We start from the raw sequence: 19,259 nt of genomic DNA, 5'->3' as shown, positions 1-19,259 counted from the left end.
AAACTGTATCACTACAGTTGGCAAAGGCGTTTCAGTTAGAATGCTCCCCAGCCCCACGACCCTGTGACTTAATTTTGCCAAATCACATCAGTGGAATTGCTTGCATATCATCATGACTTGACACAGAGCTATTGCAAATTATAGCAATACCACATATCTCACTAACAATGAAATGAATACACTTTTAGACCACAGAGGTTACAGGAATGAAGAAAGCAACCACAGTTTTCCTTCCTAGATTAAAGGCTGCTTCAGTAAAGCTCATACCTAATGTCCAATATTATCAACTTGCTGCTCCTGTTTTAGCCTTAGCCTTTATAACCCTGCTTTAATACCACGCAGACACTTTTACATAAAGAATATCCTTCTTCAGTCTAAGAAGCAGATCGTCCCAATAGTGAATGTTTTCTTTTTTAAAAAAGCAAATGCCCATTAATTCAACCTCAAAATAAAGTCAAGGAACAACGATACTTTAGCAAAATGCTTTAAACAAAAGGTGATGGTTTTTCAAATGTTTATTCCCCCAAGTGGATAAGCACTAAATACCATGTGCATATTAGTCATGTGTTTAGACCAGCAGTGGGGAACTCCCATCAGCCCCATCTGGAATGGCCAAACCACCAGATCATGTGATCTAGACTTGAGCACCAATATCAGGAGAATCACATGCTTCCCACCCTGGTTTACTCTCTGAACATCCTTTCCTATTTTCTCCTTAAGCTAAGCTTGTCCTAAAGGGAGCTGATGGTCCCCTAACCTTTGCGGTTTTCCCCAGCTGAAATTCTGCACAGCCCACAATGTTTTTCCATTGATTGACATCAGCAGTGGCAGTCTGCATCTGCTTCTGGCTGAGGAACACTTTGTACCTTGATGCATTAATGGCTTATGGCTGAGGAGCCTTTTCACTTGCCACAACTTTTCATAAGTCATCATCCGTCATCTTTGTGTGGGGTTACCCCCCCCCCCGTTCCTAATCCTTAGCCTTTAACGCTGGCAATAATTCAGGTACTGACTTGGAACAGAGCTCTCTGTCTGCAGAGAAAGTTTGATGCTTGGCTCTCATTTCGGTGCCTATTTTATTCATACCATTTTTTTTCACTTGTGGATGCATCTCCATCAAGATTTCCTGGTACTTTGTAATCCCTCTGAGCAGCAAAGCCTCTGGACTTTGCTGCTGTATTGTCACACATGCTGCCTTTTAAATGGACACCAAGAACATTCTGTTTTGGAGCATCAGCCGGCTGCTCTTTGTTCTTATGGTCTTCTGGAATTGTGGGCCATGCATTGATGGAAGATACACAGTGGTAATAACCAGAAACCTGCTTCTTTTCATGCATAGCGCAGAGATCAGTATGCCTTAAGATCTCTGTGCCAAAAGGACTATCTTCATACTTTCTATAGAGATCTTCCTGAATTTTTGTAAAGCCCTAAAACATTGGAAAATACATTGTGTTTTTGAAACTTTTTTTTTAAAGAAACAGATTTTGGTTTTTTTTTAAATCAGCTGCTCAAAGACTACAACATTTTAAATGTGGTGTTTGATCATTCCTATAGTGAGAATAAGCAGCTAACAGAATCTTAATATATTTGCTATCAATATTTTTGACTTTGTGTCATTTCACTTTCCAGGAACCACTTGCTTTTTCTGTGCACACATTTGATACTGTGGGCATGAAAAGGATGATTTGATAACATTTATATATATCCATCCCCATTGTTTGGACCCTAGTTTTACTAGCTACAACTTGGTAGAACCCAAACACCTTATGGCTTTCCTAAAATCAACAAATTAGATTTGAGGTTGAAAAATCAACAGATACATCACTGTCCTCCAAGGAAAATCCACAACTACCGGTAATTTTATCTTCCTCAGGTGTAAAAACCTCAATGCATTATTCTACCTCTATAAACCTTTTAGCAATTTTGTTTAACTACTATATGTTGCAAAACTTTTCAACAATATTCTTGGATCTTTTTTTTCAGCAGGATCTTTTTTCCTCAGAGCTCCCCCCACCCCCACCTCCCATTATTCAGATTCATTTGTTTCACAACTGCATTCTTCCACATTAAATAACACTATCCTAACTTGCTGTTTGAACTATGCAATGGTCCTCTTTATGCAGGAAGCAAATATATTGAAGTGAACCAACGACTCAGGAGTGTACTGTAGAAGGTGCCTCATTCTGTGGAGTGGGGGGGGGGAGGAGAAACAAGTTCTGAGAGTTACGTCTTTTGGATGACTGATTAACACCAAGAGTAAATTCGGAAGACAGATATTACAGCAGCCGCAATGTGCAAAATGAAATGTCAAAGTAAAACACCTCTTAATAAATATCCTCTTCTGCCACATATTAATGCAAAAAAAGCACTCTCATTGAGTCACTGTAGTCTAGACTTCCTGTTCAGTGATCTTTGTCATTTTCTAATTGCAAAAGCATAATAACTTCTCACCTCTCACGCTTCTGTTCTCTAGTCAAGTTCTTTAATTAGGGGCTCAAATACAACAAGGCCTAGAGAACTTCATGTGATATGAGTATTGTAATTGTACTTTGAATTCGTAGAAGCTTCCAACCCTTCCTGCAACAAGGATGAGACACACAGTGAATGCCAACCAATTCCAATAGGGCTTGAGGGTTATAGATTCCTTCACTTGTGGCATAAATACATGTCCCTGCAACAAACTTTCCATGAAAATATTTCAACTGCTACTACAGCTGGGCAGGCACATCTGCAAAAAGTTTTACAAGTAATAAAATGTAATACAAACAAGAATCCACCCCATAATAACTTCATGGCAATGAGAGACAGAAAAGGGGGGGGGGCTGAAAACTAGATGGGTGGGAGCAGTGTTTTTTTCCTAAGCATTTTGTGAATCTTTGTACTTTTCTCCATTTACTGTATTTATTTTTCCTGATTTGAACTATAAAATAGTGATTTTCTTGAGTCAAAATAGGAGTACAGTACTCCTAATCATTTTTTTAATAGAAAAAAGCACTGGGAGGGAAAATAATGGAGTGGCTGAAACAAAGAGAAACACAGGTATATATAAAGGGTAGAAAGAACCATCTCGCTGTCTGGAAAGGTCACTTCCTGGTTCATGCTGACACAGCTATTTTTTAAATTTTCACCAGGGATATGAGAAAAAGAGGAAATCAATGGCAAAATCCAAGATTTTAGGATGGAAGATGACGTGGATATTTTGTTACATAGTGAGAGCTGCTTCAGTTTCTCCTTGTATGATCTACTTCCTAAATACAGATATTGGGATCCCTACACGGGTCAGAAATGCCCCATGGGAACAGGTTATCAGACAACATGGACTATCGTTCTAACGATAACATTGTCATATAGCAAAAACCCCGAATTTGGAACAAACAACAACCCTATCACTTTGTTAGACAAGGCTACCTGATGCAGCTTATTCTATTTATTTAGTGTGAACATTGCTAAAAGGGGAAAATGGCAAAATTATTAAGCATAATTGGCACATATGCTAAAAGGATTCAGCCAAACCACAAGTGCACAATTGCTCATTGGGTCTAAATAAGGCATTGATATCACACTTGGCCTGCCATAATCTTTAATTACATGACCACATTTTTACAGAGCTCAGAATTAATGCTTGCAGAAGTGCATAATTTGGAGGGGATCAAATGTTAATCTTTTTTAAGATGCCAAATGAGTCCTTAATCATTTTTAGATGACAATTTAGTCCTTTAACTGTTATACTTCTTGATTACTCTTACCACGAAATACCAGCCGGGTATTATTATTATTATTATTATTATTATTATTATTATTATTGCTATGTCCAGCAGATGTGATGGGACGACTTCCTCTTCCTCCCCCCCCCCGGCTCTCATGTGCCCCTCAAGTCTGCTCCTAGGGGTCTTCCTCTGATCACACCAGGAGCAGATTTTTTGGGCCGGGGGGTTATACAGGGTTGTGGAGAGGAAGGGAAAATATTATGCAACTAAACTGACAATAGGTTCAGATATCATTATATCATTAGATCCTGATACCATTAGATTGTAAGGAAAACATTGGGGCCTAATTTGAATAGTAGAGTGCTTGGTATCTGGTGGGTGGGGCTAGTGTGTTTTGCTCCAGAATCAGCCCCTCCCTTCAGTGTTTGTTCAGTTAAGACTGTCAGTTAAGAGCAGGCACCCCCCAAACTCGACCCTCCAGACATCTTGGGACTACAGTTCCCATCATCCCTGACCACTGATCCTGTTAGCTATGGATGATGGGAGTTGCAGTCCCAAAACATCTGGAGGGCTGAGTTTGGGGGTGCCTGGTTAAGAGGGACCAACTGCCTCTTCTTGTTTCTTGCCTCAGACTTGCCTCGGGATGTTGTTTTAGTTTCTCTCAGACATCATGTTATTTTGCTACTGTTTTCTCTCAGTTTATTATTAAAGCTTGCTTACATTTACGCAAGCCACTTGTTTTTCTCAAAGAAAAATAAACTCTGCTGAAGAATGGTGGAATATCCTAAACTTGGCTGAGTGAGGGGATATTCCCAGTTTGCCAGGAGGACTGATTTTGTTAATCATCCCACAACACAGATATAACCCCTAGACCCCCAACATTTCTGTATAATTGCTGAATTTAAACAAGTACTGTACTTAAGTGAGGCTCAGAAATAACCAGGGAAAATGTCATGTACAACCTGGTGGGAAAGTACAGCCAGCAGATGGCGTCAGAATAGCTACTACAATGCTGTGTCTATTGAGTCATCTGCATATCCCTTTTATTATCTCATATTCAGCTTCTTTGCAAAGGAACCAAAATAATTCATTCTAGTACCCCTTTCCTGTGCATTTTTCATCCATCAAAACAGGGAATTTACTTCATAATGATGCTTCATGCACCACCACAGCATATCTGGCAAAATTGATCCAGGCTCCAGCTTAACACATCCTCTAGCACATCTACCACCTAACTTCAAACATTTTGGCCAAGCTTGACCTAGAATGAACTAGGTTAATATTGTGCTGCACAAAGTCTGCAGGAAGAAAGTCTCTCTCAACCCTCGTGAGCATAGGTCTCCTAAGAACAGTGCTTTTTTAAATTTCTGGGGGAACACAGGCGTACACGTACCCCTAAACATTATGTGAATCTCTGTACTTTTGTCCATTTACTGTAATTAATTTTCCCAAATTGCACTATAAAATGGTGGTTTTCTTGAGTCAAAATGAGAGTACCTCTAAACATGTTTTCAAAAGCAGGTGTCTTGTAGGGAAAAAAATGAAAACCACAAAACTATATAACCAGAACTAATCCTTTTAAAATTGTGCCCCTCAAAGGTCAGTACTGCACCCCTTTGAGGTCTGCACCCTAGGCGGCTGCCCCATTGGCCTAATTATAGCACCAACCCTGAATGTAGCTCCAAAACGTGCAACTATTTTTTAAAAAAGAGAGAGCGAGCATTTCGATGTAAGAAAATGTACTGTATAGGAAAACACAGATCATTAGGATTTTCTTTTTCTTTCCCAAGTTAAACATGCAGTACACCTGTGCAAGGACTGTGAACAAATACACTTCCCAGCATTTTTGTATGTAGCAGAAAGAAGTACAAAAATACATGGTTCTAACTCATTTTTGTACCTCACAAATGACAACATCGAAGGTGGCCATTATCACATCTTCTTAATGTTGTGTCTATTAAGCTCAGCAGGACTCCGTGTGAATAAAGGAAGGATAGGGGAATCAAGGGCAGACAAACAAAGACATGTGTTTCATTATGTTAGATAAGAGCCCTGAATCAGAATCTGAACAATTCCAATTCCATAGAGGGCTGAGATTTATGTGATGGGGTTGCTCAGCACTTAGAATGACATATTTATGTCCCTTTTTTTCAAAGCACAAAACACTCTGAGATTCTCATTTGATTGAGGAAGTGGTATAGCAAAGAGGGTCCAGCTATTTCTTCCCACATGGTTTATTTAAATAGCTCAAGCTCCAAAGCTGTTGTTTGCAACTGTGTTCCCCCCCCCCCGGGCAAATAGCAGCTTTGGGGGAGAGGGTTTAGACTGGGAAACAGGAGGAATGACTTGCTTGCACAGCCCCAATAACCACTTCTGTAGCAAGGTTCATGCTAACTGCATCCCCCCCCCCAAATATGGCCGAGGTGGAGACAGGCCCATTTGTACAGGGTGTGTGTGTGCAACCCTAAGACATAAGACTGTGTGACATGTTTGTTCTATCCCAGAGAAACAGAGCAAAGATCTCAAACACACACACACACACACAGGCAAAGTATAGGAATGAGGGATGGATCCCAGCATAGTTCAAGCAAATTACTTATGCAACTGACTTGATGTGAGGGTGCTGGGCCTGGGACAGCCCCCAGCACGCCTGTATCAACACTAGGAGGGGAATCAGAGGAAATTACCTTCATGAAAGGGGGAAGAAGGAAGCCAGGCATGGCCCACTCTGAGATATAGAGTGGATGAGATTTGAGAGGTTGCCAGGGCAGTGGATTGACATTTGGCCCAGCCAGCCTCTGCTTGATCACAACACTGAGAGAACAGGTTTGGAAAAGAATGCAGTCATCCCCAAACTTCGGCCCTCCAGACGTTTTGGACTATAATTCCCATCTTCCCTGACCACTGGTCCTGTTAGCTAGGGATCATGGGAGTTGTAGGCCAAAACATCTGGAGGGCCGCAGTTTGGGGGTGCCTGGAATAAGGCATCATTAAAGGTCCTAAAAATAAGTACCTTTTACAGAAGAGTGTTTTGTTCAGAAACACATTTTTGCAGAGTCATTCTTCCAATAAAGGAACACTTTGTGTCGTTTGCATTTATTATCTTCCCATCAGCCTGTGTGCATTTCAGCTGTGTGCCCAACATTATCTACTTAATGGAGATTTACAAGACAAGACAAAACAAAATACATCATTAGCTCAACATCACTCATTCCTATCCTCCTGCATTTCTCCCTAGACAACAGAAATGTTGTCACCCTCAGCCTTAGAATAAATATCTTTATAAATAAGCCCTGCTATTTCCAAGCTGAATGAGAGACATCAAATATCTGAAGAAATACTTCATACCTGACTGGCAGAAGCTCATGGTCAGAGAACGCTTTCTTCCACTATTAAAGCATTCACTTCACGTCCTGAGAGTGTATCATTATTGTTTCCTTCTGCTTATTATATTGACCTCATAAAAACACACAGCTATTCCAGGAAACAAGGAAGACAGCATTCGAGCAGGGAAAACTTAATCTAATCAGAGCCACGTTTTTACTTTAATTGTAAAGCAATAAAACCCAACCAAATCCTATATCCTGCTGCAGTTAAAGGTTAGATCAGCATATCATGTATTTATACTGCAAAGTCTCAGAAGCCTTGAATGCTACCTGACATAAATCTTGCAGCCAGCTGAACGTTCCCCTGAACCCCTTTTGCTCCTATGGTGAAAACAGCTCAGGACTGCATTTCTGTACCACTGATAGAAGCAAAGGCAGTAAAAGCAAAACTGCACTTTTGAATCTCAAATCACTTTATTCTCAAGTAATCCTACTGATTTACTGTGGAGTAAATCAGGCTTCCTCAAACTCGGCCCTCCAGATGTTTTGAGACTACAATTCCCATCATCCCTGACCACTGGTCCTGCTAGCTAGGGATCATGGGATTTGTGGGCCAAAATCATCTGGAGGGCTGAGTTTGAAGAAGCCTGGAGTAAATGGTTTGCAGGCTGCAGTTTATACATACATGAAATGCTTACCCTGCAGCTTATATAAAGTTCTTTCCTTGACTAGGGATAATACAGTGGTACCTCTGGTTAAGAACTTAATTCGTTCCTGAGGTCCGTTCTAAACCTGAAACTGTTCTCATCCTGAAGCAAAGTTCTTAACCTGAGGTACTATTTATGGGTTCAGGGCCGACTCTAGGGGTACGCTGGGTGGCGCAGGGCGCCAGGGCGCCGGGCTGGCAGGGGGGCCCATATGTCTGGGTTTCCCCAGTCACTCTGGGTGGTTTCCAACAAAAGATTCTGGTTCAGGTGATAGGGATGGGGGAACGCTCTCACCATCCCTATGTGAAGGAGTATTCTGTTAAAGGAATCCAGGGACTCAATGGTTTGTTTAACCCTGTGAGGGGGTTGTGCCCTTGCCAGAGTCCAGGGGGACATCTGGGTGGTGGACATAGCCTGTTCCCGGCTTTCCACCATTCTAGGTGTTCACTCTAGGCTGACCTATGCTGGTGCCCTGGGTCAGCACTCCCTGCAAGGGTGCATGGAGCTAGTCGAACCAGAGCCTATGCAACCACTCACCTGTTGTAATCAATAAAGTTGTGGCCTAAATTCTGCCAAAAGCCAAACCAACATTTGAGTCTTGTCTGAATTTATTTAGGGGGGAGGTTTAAAGGTCTAAACAAGCAAGTATAATTGCCAGGCAGGAATATATTGGGCAAGACAGTCCCTTAGATATCCTGGTTCCAAGTTGTTTGGCGCTTTAAATGCTAAAAGCAAGACCTTGAACTGCACTTGATGCATTGCAGTAGACTTAATGGATCAGCATTACAATCCTTTTCCTAATGATCATGGAATTCACCTTTTTCATAGCTGCCACGTGCTGACTTGACATCTTCACTGAGTTGTCCACTAGAACCCCAACGTCTATTCCTGGTCAGTCACACACCCCTTTAGCAGATATGAGAAGTTTTGTGTATCATTTTACACTTGCTTACAGTGTTCTGAGGGAGTTTGAAACACAATGGCAACAATGGAAGTCTTGGATGCCCAAGAAAAGCAGGATCTATTTTAATATACCAGTATATTAACAGAAATTTAATGAAGCAGAAGAAATCTACTATTTACACTCAAGAAATCAGCATCCATAATTGTATTCAATGTTGATATGCTATTTCAGTGTTTCACTGAAATAGTAATCTCATGCAAATTGTGAACGTTTAAATACTAACCCACAATTCTGCTTAGCATTTGCTGTTCATCCTCTGACATTTTAATGTACATCACTTGGTTGTTAAACTGGCCAATCCCATGAAATGTCATGCTGAAGAGTTTTCCCTGCAACAAAGCTTGCACTTTGGCCTTGCTGTGCTCCAGAGCAGAAACAGCCCTTTAAACGAAAGAAACACACTCCTAAGTAGGAAATCACCAGCCAAGCAGCTTTGGAAATAAATACTAAGGTCAAGATGGCTTTTTGGAACGTCTACTTGCATAGATGCAAAATATTCATTGTTCAGTGCAAAAGCACAAGGTCAGCATAAAAGAGCAAAATGGGATGCATCTAGAGAAGCTTTTCCCTGTCCACAGAAGGATCCAGAAGAGGTTCCTACTGAAGGAAGGTGGGAAGCAATTCTCACCCATTTCCTCTGCACACACACCCAGCATCACATTCACTGCTATAGAGGACCCTGTGTCAGGGGACCCTGGGAGGGGAGCGAGTTTGCCCAGGGACAGGAACTAAGGGGACCAACCGAGCAAGAGGAGGGCTGGCTGGAGCGCGAGCTGGAAGGCAGTGCAAGGGCTCTGAACGAGGCGGAGGGGTCTAGGGATGCTACCGATGCGCACGCGGGAGAGGAGGTGTCCGAAGGTACTGCAGCAGGGGAGGTATCGGAAGTGGGGGAATCAAGGAGGCTGTTTAGCAGTTTGGGGGAGGGGGCTGGCCCCACTCCCTCCCCTGAGGTCCATAGAGGGGGGAAACGTCAGGAGCAAAGAAGGTGGACTGAGGTTGTTTTGCTGGCGTAGATCGAGACATATGCCAGTTCCAGATTATGACTCTGAATAGGCGGTCGTGTCTTTCTGAACTCTGAACTGAACATATGTGCATAGTATTAAAATCTGAAAAGCCATCACTGAGCCTTGGTGGTCTTTGGTCGTGGGAAGCCGCACACCAGCCCTGATACCCTGTAACGTTGTGGAGCTGTTTTTCAGAGGGCATGGTGCCGGAAGGGGATATTGACATAATTCACCTCTTTCTTCCAGTGCAGCAACATATGGGGGAAATTTTCAGCAGCCTGGATCAGACCTTTTTGGTCCCGACAGTCCATAGCTGCCAAGTTATCCCTTTTTTAAAGGGATTTTCCCTTATGCTTAATAGGCTTCCTCGCGAGAAAAGGGAAAACTTGGCAGCTATGCGACAGTCACATAGTCACATGCAGCAGTGGGTGAGCAGGCGCCACAAGCCAGTATGTGGCTTGTGCCACATTAAAATTGAGGGAGCCTGCCTCACCAACAGCTGTTTGGCATGCTGGTGACACATTTTTAATGAGATAAATATGCTGGGATAACTCTTCCCTCACACACACCTCTCTCTCCCCCCCCTCGCCATTAAAATTGTGCCCCTTCCTTTGAATGGAGAAGACCATCCCTGTGCGTCCATCTGCTCATTAAAATGCAGGAGATTGTTCTCCTAGGGGTTGTCTAAGCAGTGCAAGGACAGCAATCTTTACAGGATTGAGAGCACTGCAGGGGTTAAAAACCCCTCCCACTGCTGCACACAAAATCACTGGCCTCCTTTCCAACTTATGGCTGAGCAGCAAAAGGAAGGTGGGGAAGCTCCTCACGGTTTGGTGGCCTATGAGTTGCCTGCCTCAGATATTGGAGGTTCATCCATAGATTGCACTGTCCTCTGTTGTCTTCCATGCTGACGTTGAAGTAAGAGTCCTTGAGTTTCCTTACTTTCAAGTAAGTATGCTTAGGTCTGATAAGTTACCAAGTATCAAGCACTGAAGAGGCAAGTAAAATGTTTGCTGTATCGAAAGTTCTGCTTGTGTTGTAGGTAGCAGCCCTTTAAAAGCCTTAGAAAAATAAATTGGGTTTCTTCCTGTATAATATTAAACTGTAATTGTACCGCAGCATACACACTGTTTATTTACTATTACCTCAGAACAAATCCATTATTCAATTAAATTTAATTGATCGTTATCTATTACATTGCAAGCTCCACAATAGGTTTCGGTTTTTAGTCATTCATTTCCTGTCAGGCAAAAAAACATACATATGTTTTAAACCTGAAGCTCAACCAGGTACTTTAATCTTACTCCTAAAAATAAATCCTGAGATATAAAAGATAAACATAAATATTAAATAAGACATTTTTTTAAAATAGCTTCTGCAACATAAAACCCTAAGAGATTTCTGAAGGTACCTTGTAGAGCTCCATTTAATTTTATGAAGTGCTATTCATATAGCAGTGCAAGTTTATTTATTTTTATTATATATACGTTTACAAAAACAGACATATTGATTATTTCCGATGGGTAGGACTGCCCTCAGGCATAAACTATCAGAAACACTTGTGTTACAAGAGTCTGCTATACCAGGACCTCTCTGAACCAAGGACATTGGGTTGTCTTCCTCCACCTCACAGCACTTCAGCCCAGAAGCCCTAGTGGAGCCACAGTCTCCTATTTAACACTCATCTTGAGGATGAACTGAGCTGCGGAAGCAGCAACTGAGCTCAGCTCACGTGGAGCTTCCACTGCTTGCGCCTTGCACAGAGCTGTCCAGGGTACCCATTGGAGCTTTGCCTCACGTTGCCTCTGTACTGCCAGGTCTATTATTCAAAACAGGATAAGAGCACTAGTTATCATGTCCTGAATACTTTGAATGTTATGATACAGTTATGAAACTTTCAATTTTATAATAGTCTTCTAGTAACTCACAATAAAGGTTACTCCTGATCTCAGCGTCGTGGGTTTGAGCCCCACGTTGGGCGAAAGATTCCTGCATTGCAGGGGGTTGGACTAGAAGACCCTCGTGGTCCCTTCCAACTCTACAATTCTATGATTCCATGACCAGTTTGCGTTCAGTCAGTGGAAGGATTTCCACTCATACAGCAGCAAATTATCTTCCTTTCCTTCTCCCCAGGCACCCCCTAAATCTATTCTGTAGTAGATTTGGGGAAGGAGAGGGGGGTGCACAGGAAAAGGAGAGGGAGGGTTCCACTGTGCAAGCAGAAAATCTTACACAGATGAACCTAGTTAGCTGCATACTGCTCACAGAGAATAAACTTACTACCTTGGAGCGTGACCCATGCTGGGAAATGGACAGGGAAGCACAACCCTCACAGTGACATTTGACCCCACGCTGACCATGGTATCCAACACAAAATGTGTTAAGACCAGAATAAAAACCATTCATTCATATAAATTGCAAAGTGACATTTTAAGTTATTGCCTCTCCCTGTTTTAAGTTCTCTTACCTTTTCGCATCATCTTCTGTCCTCAGATGAGCTACAGTAATCGTAAGATTCACCGTTTGAACTGGAATTGGGGCTCTCAAGAGGTCAGGCTCTTTGGTGAATATCAACTCTTGGACATCTTCAATTTTATCTAAAATCTAATGATAAAAAGGAGGTTTATTTTAAAAAAATGCACCCACTTTGTTAACATTTTAAACCTAGACCCAGAGATAATTTATTTAGCTTCTCAAGGCACTTGGGAAGTGTCCCTGTTCAAGATGTGTTCAGTCGTTCTCCAGGTGCTAGGCGGTGATTTGAAGTTATCTCCCTTAAACCAAAAGCAATTTTTAACATCAAACTGAACTCATTTTGGGGTTAATGAAAACTGAGATAAGGAACTTTTTTAGGCTCTAAAAATAAAGTTCTTTGGGAGGGGAGGGCTTCCGGATTTACCACCCCTAAGAAACACATTATTGATACATAATTCTTATGTGCAACTCCAGGCTTCCAGTTGAGTTGTATCTACTTGACAGAATGCAGAATGCATCTTCACCTTTGCCTGAAGCCCAGAATTACAATAAGATCTTTCCATAAAATTTAAATATAGAGTATATTCTGAAGAAGCAGAAACTGATTGTGCTATTTCTGAACCTCAGCTTCACTGAGGGTACAAAACTAAGAGAACTAAGTATTAGTGTGGTCTTATGCAGCTGCCAATTGTTAACAGACTGGAAAATGGAATAGCATTTCCATAATTAATTGTGTGCTACTTTCTGATTACAAGAAGAAACTGATGCCTTTTCCCAAGTGGGAAACTGTGACGGCAAATAAATCCGTTCAGATGACTAAATTTGCCACTTTTAAAGACATTGTTTTTGCTGAGCTGCACGGCCCGTTCTCAGCATTTTCCAAGTCTATTTCATCTGCGTAGCTGAAAAGCTGCAGGAAAAAATATTATGCTTTTTGAAAGAACCTTCAATAGCATTCTTAGGATTAAGATGAATGAATTTAACCAGGAGAGGGAAGTCCCAATGGCCAGAAGCTTAAACATGCACTGAAAAGAAGTTATAATTCTAATTGGTGTAGTTCAGTTTTGTTCACTTAAAAATGCACTTATGTTTCTGGGGCACCAAAACCAGACCATAATATTTTCTATACTTCAAAAAAAAAGTAAAGCATATAGACATGCTGTTCAAGGGCATTCAAGTGGCCTGGTGTACAATTGTGTGCTTATATTCCATAACCTTTTTATTATTAGTGCTGCAGGCTTGAATTTTGGGGTGGGAAACCTTTTTTCAGCCTGAGGGATGCATCCCTTTCTGGGGCCATACATCTGTAGTCAACAGGGCCAGAGGTCAATGTGAGCGGAGTAAATGTGAATTTCACACTTGGACAGTTGTCTAGTGTCTACACACACTCACAGCTTACTCTAGCCTTAATCCAGGCAAGCAAGAGGCATTATCAGAGTTCAAACAAAAACACTCAAGGAGTATGTGAAGCAAGGCCCATGTGGCAGCGGGAACATCCCAACGGTCAGAGAAAGAAGCCTGGAGAGGCACACACAGACCACCCCTAGGCCTGAGGCTTCCCAGCCCTGCTTAAATTGATTGGTCTGGCAAGTCATGTGCTCATCTGTTTCCATCCCTGTGTGCCCAGCAGTGGAGCATATGCCTGTGCTGCCCAGGGCGGACGCGCTCCCGAGGGGGGCGGGGCATGGGGGTGTTCCCAAGGGGGGCATGGGGTGGGCCCCTCCCACATGCCACAGTTCAGGGTAGGAGAGGGGCAGAGAAGCTGCTGCTCACTCTCCTCCTCCTCTCCACAGCTGGGTCAGACATGACCTGGCAACGGAGCTGCTGCGGCCAGGTGTGCCTCGGCATGGCTGAGGAGGGCTGCTCTCTGCTGCCGAGTCAGAAGAGCTGCTGCCACTGTGCGCGAGGTGTGCTGCCCACTCGCCTGCCATTTTGTCACCCCCCTAAGTCATGACACCCGGGCAGGCCACACACCCCTTCCTATGCCTCTGTGTGTGCCAACTTTGATAGGCTGGCATCACCTGACAGCATTGCAAGGAGCTCTGCCAGCCCTGCGCTCAGGGCCTATCCTGAGTCTAGGGCTGGCAAAGCTGAATTCTGCAGGGATGAACTCAGTCATGCAGCTGATGCAGCCCCCTGACATTTGGGTTTTCCAGGTCTGTGTACGAGCATTTTATTATTATTATTTGTCTGCAATTGCCGTTTGCTCTGATTCAGCAGTAAAACATGGGTTTTCCCAGGGAAAGCACTGGGCAAAAAACAAAAAACAACCCCTACTTGGACCTGTGCCCAGAAATGTGGCATAAAAGGGAGTTTGGATGAGCCCATAGTTACAACAAACTAAGTACTAATTAGGAATGGCTTAATTATTTTTAATCCACATCACAGCATTCCAATTATTAAACCAAATTCACCTTAACTGGTCATTTACTATTAGGATTGCAACAAAATAGTTAGGCATATCCCTTCCGTGTTTCTTAGATACATTTTTTTTCCTTTGTGTTCCTGTTCCTTCTCTTCTACATTAATCTTTTGGGTTCCTTCATCTGAACCACGTTGCTGCTGATGAGAGGAAATGTCACCTTCATTTTCATGTTCCTGCCGCTTCTCTGTGGTTGGGTCTTGCGTGTCTTCCTCTCTCATACTACAAGATTGAAGTTCTTACATATTTGTTAGTTCTACATGTTGGCTGTCCTCATGCAATTTCTTGTCACCATCACCTCTAATCTTTGGCCTTTAGCTGCTCTGTGCTGCTTTGGTCCCACTTATGTTGCTGTTGCAAGCTCTCATTGCCCAGTGATTGATTCATGTTCTTCCATAGAGACTTTGAATCCAACAGATTTGTCTCTTCACGATCTTGTTGTTCCTGCTCCTCTTCCATTATTATCCCATTCTTGCACTGGGTTTGCTGCTGGTCTTGTTTTTCATGAGGTGCATCCTTGTACCTGTTATTGCTTTGCCAGTGGGCTGCTCACAAGGAATTTCCCCTTCATGACCATTCCACTGTACATATGGGTGGGGCTTCTCTCTTCCTGCAATCTGCTATTGCAATTTTAGACACACATGATATCTCTCCAATTTTGTTCCACTCTTGTTGCACCTCGACTGTTACTGATGGCAAATATTGTCCTTGTTGTACCTGTACGGTCATCTCGGGAACCTCTCCTCTTCCATCCCATTGCTGCTGAACAATTGTCACTGTCACATACTGTGCTTTATCTCTTTTCCTCTGTTGTTTTTGTTGAACATGAACCATTACAGATGGCATCTTCTTTTCCTCAGTCTGAGTTTGCACTGCTACATCAAAAGTAGGCCTTGCTTTGGCCTATTGTATATTTCCCACCCTTGCCTGTTGACATTCACCTGGAAGCTTTGGAGACTTCCCATTCCCATAATTTTCTTCAGACAGTAACAGTTGCTGTTGAGCCATCATCTTTAGTCTACAACAGGGATGTCCAACACGTCGATCGTGATCTACTGGTCGATCCCTGTGAGGCTTTGGTAGATCGCGGTTGATCACTGGTTTCCTTCCGGCCCCGGCCCCTTTCCCTGCACTGGCCTCTATTGTTGCAGAAGGGAAGCCTAAATTTTGAAACGGAGGCTTTTATGTTGTCAGCAATTGGAAGGTTAGTGGCTGCCTCTGTTCCTTCCCCCAATAGTGTGCTTTTCCCCTCCCTTAAGAAAAGCTCAACAACTTTGAGCTGAACCCCTGAAAAACGGGGGTAGCTCACCACCAGATTTTAAATTTGTGAGTAGATCGCAGTGTCTCTGGAGTTGGCCATCCCTGGTCTACAACACCAACACTGTTTCTTCCAAAATGGGTTCCTCCTCCAGAATACTGTCCTTTTTTTTCTAGGCCTGAAATCAGCCTTGTAGAAGAGATTGAAAAATGGACAGATGCTAACACGAAATTCCAAAACTGTGAATAAGAGGCAAATAATAATTCCACTTGATTGCAACACTGCAACACATCCTGAGAAAGGTCTAAGCTCAAAAAACAGTAGCATGAGGACAGTAGGACCATATTGGTTCACGTTATTTCTTGTTGAACACGGGTTGTCCAATAGTGTCACAAGCTGAAAACTGTGTGATAAGAACAAGGAGCAGTTTACAGACCCAAGTAGGCAAAACAGCTGCTTAAAGGCAAATTCAATATGGAATGATTAGCACCAGAGTATATATATGCCAGGCATGAATTGCTCTGTGTTGTACTATAAATGGATACCATATATAAGACTCCAGGAAACAGTCTCTGTGATGAAAATCATAGGCTGATACTAGAAAGCTCACAGCGGAGAAAGAAAAATATGCAATTTAGCATGATACTTACTTTCAAATATTTCTCTAATGTCAGCGTCAAGGAAGGGATGTTCTGTCAAATCCACTTCTAAATCCTCAAGCTATATTTTGTATAATTACAACACATGCAGCACAAAATATTACAAAATATTAGGAAAACCAGCAAATCAAACAAATTAGTGAGACCATGAGACTTGCTATGGTAGCTAAACATGCTGCATGTGCTGTATTGCTGCATACAATTTTAGTCTAAGCTCTTGTACACTATATGACATCTTGGTTGGCATAATAAAGGGATAGACGCAGTGCTTTTTTTCCTTTAAAAATATTTAAGGGTACTCTCATTTTGACTCATGAAAATCACCATTTTATAGTTCAAATTGGGAAAAATAAATACAGTAAATGGATAAAAGTACAAAGATTCACAAAATGCTTAGGGGTATGCATCCCCCTGCGTGCCCCCAGAAAAAAGCACTGGATAGACGTATGTGGATTTTTTTTTTTTTGCATATGGGGCCAGCACAGCTATCTTTTTCAGAGAGAGAGAGAGAGAGAGAGAGAGAGAGAGAGAGAATTGAGTTTTCAGTGTATAAGAGATGAATATGGAAACTTCTTGAGATTCCAAATGACAGGGCAAGGGACACAGAGATATGGAATTTTTGATGTAGGAAAAATATCCTGCCTCTTGCCACCTACTAGCAAGGAGATTGCAAAGTTTCCAAGAAATGAGAGATCTGATAGCTTAGTGTGCTTAAGGCATAGCTGCATGGCATACCAGAGAATTTTAAAGGTAACTTCCAAGGTGAGATGGATGTCTTAGGCTTTGGGGGAATCACTCCCTTGTCTTAATATTCTAAATTGTTCCACCTAGAATGAGTCATAGGATAATTACATAACTAAAGCAGAGAAACCCCTTCTAAGCTGCTAAACCTGGAACTATTTATGTGGCTGCAGGCTTCATTCCCCTCCTACCACTCCAGGAGGCACATTTAATGGCTTTGAATTTAATAGGAGTCTGGTAGGTACACAAAATGCATAATAGATTTGTCCGAATACTGTAATTTTGAGAGTTGCATTTTCCATTGCCAGGAGTCGAGATGTGGGGTCAGAGAACCAGCTGTTAATGGATATTCTTTTTTTAAAAAAATTACACGTTTCCAGTATTGAATTGAATAGTTCCATGTAAATCAGCACAGTAGGTCACAAAACATATTCCATTTTGTTTCCAATTAAAGCTAAATCCAGGGGTATGTCAGCAAATCTGAAGACAGAATTTAATGGAGTAGAGCTTTTAATTTGGGTTGCTTTATTACCCCTGAGAATGGCAAGGAGTATACACTTGAGTAATGTGCGACTGGTGATCTTGAGGACAATCCTCGCCAGGCAGCTATCATTTCTTGCGTTATTGCTAGCATTTCAGCGACTGAGTGCGGGGGAGGGGGAGGCATAGGAAGGCTGGAGAAGGAAAACTGACAAAACTGGCAAAGGACAGGAGTAAGGGGGTTCTGTTTAGTATGTGCAGTTGAGCATCCCTCCAGATTGGTGTTTTATTCGGGCATATTCTGCAACATGTCGTTGAACAGTTATAGTGCATTTGTGATGGCTTCCTTTCGCATTATGACTTGTTCTGCAATGCTACCACATTATTGTTGCTTGGAGGGGGATGAGGCACCACTAAAGCAAGGCAAACACAAAAACCCAACCCAGAACATGAAATGTTACATGACTTTGTCAGGAAGTTACGAGTTATGGAGTGATTGGAAAGATGCAGTATGGCCACTTCAAAACCTTTGCACAAATAGCATCGCAAGTTAGATCAGTTATGACCACCCCAGTATCATCATGAGCACAAATCATTGCCAATGCTCAAAAAAAGCGACACTGGGAGACAGAGTTAAACTGTATGATAAAAGCATGAATTAGATGTGTTACTCACATGTATTGCAGTTTTCTGCATGCAGGTGTTAGGATTTGTGCATTCTGTATCATTCTCCAATTGCATGTGTTTGTGCAACCTCTTCTATACATTTCCAGGTACAACAAAAGGCAGGGATTTTTCCAATATTGGGGTCAATGTTCTGCCCACCCAGCCCAAATATTCTCCCATCTTTGGAGGGAGACATTATTCAGATTCCTGAATATATAAAAGCACAGGAAACATGGACCCATCTATTTCCCACCTTCTGCCCCTACCATTCTCTGGTAACACCTGTTGAAACTTTTCTATTCATATCCATGCTTAAAAAAACAAAGTTCTACTAGTTAATCTCACCTTGTTCCTTTTCTACTTTTAGTACAAACACAGGATGATTTTTCATGTTATATTCAGAGTATACCATTAAAATCAATGAATTCCAGTTACTTAAGCCTATTTCTTTCAATGGGTATACTCTTGACATGACTACGGGGGGTATCCAGTGTTAGTCACTGGATATCAGGCAAAGTTTACTATTACTTAGTTATTAACTAATATTTAGCACTGCTCATTACACTGAAAGATCTTGTTAAGCTTTGTCATGATATAAAGTTTTAATATCTCATAATTATTATTTAAGCAATTCATTTCATTTTTTTTAAAAAAAGAAGTGCCTCTGTGTGGTCACAGCAGTTGGCGAGATCATGCAATATTTAGAATATATTGATGGATAAAAATAGTTTTTTCCCAGAAGCCACGGCTCTTAGGAATACCTATTCCATAAAGCTAGAATTACAGAAATTGTGTGATGTCTTAATTTAAACCAGCCAGCATTTTAAGTGCACCACAGAACAAAATGATT

General features: G+C 41.9%; 1 pseudogene; it reads right to left on the bottom strand.

Annotated features, from left to right (window-relative positions):
- Nucleotides 1-1,076: 1,076 nt before the first annotated feature.
- LOC118090173 (A-kinase anchor protein 7-like) lies at nucleotides 1,077-18,881 on the bottom strand (annotated as a pseudogene).
- Nucleotides 18,882-19,259: the final 378 nt, after the last annotated feature.

This window comes from Zootoca vivipara, chromosome 8 (genome assembly GCF_963506605.1).
Source record: "Zootoca vivipara chromosome 8, rZooViv1.1, whole genome shotgun sequence".
Taxonomy (NCBI): domain Eukaryota; kingdom Metazoa; phylum Chordata; class Lepidosauria; order Squamata; family Lacertidae; genus Zootoca; species Zootoca vivipara.
This window is presented reverse-complemented; position numbering and strand designations above follow the sequence as displayed.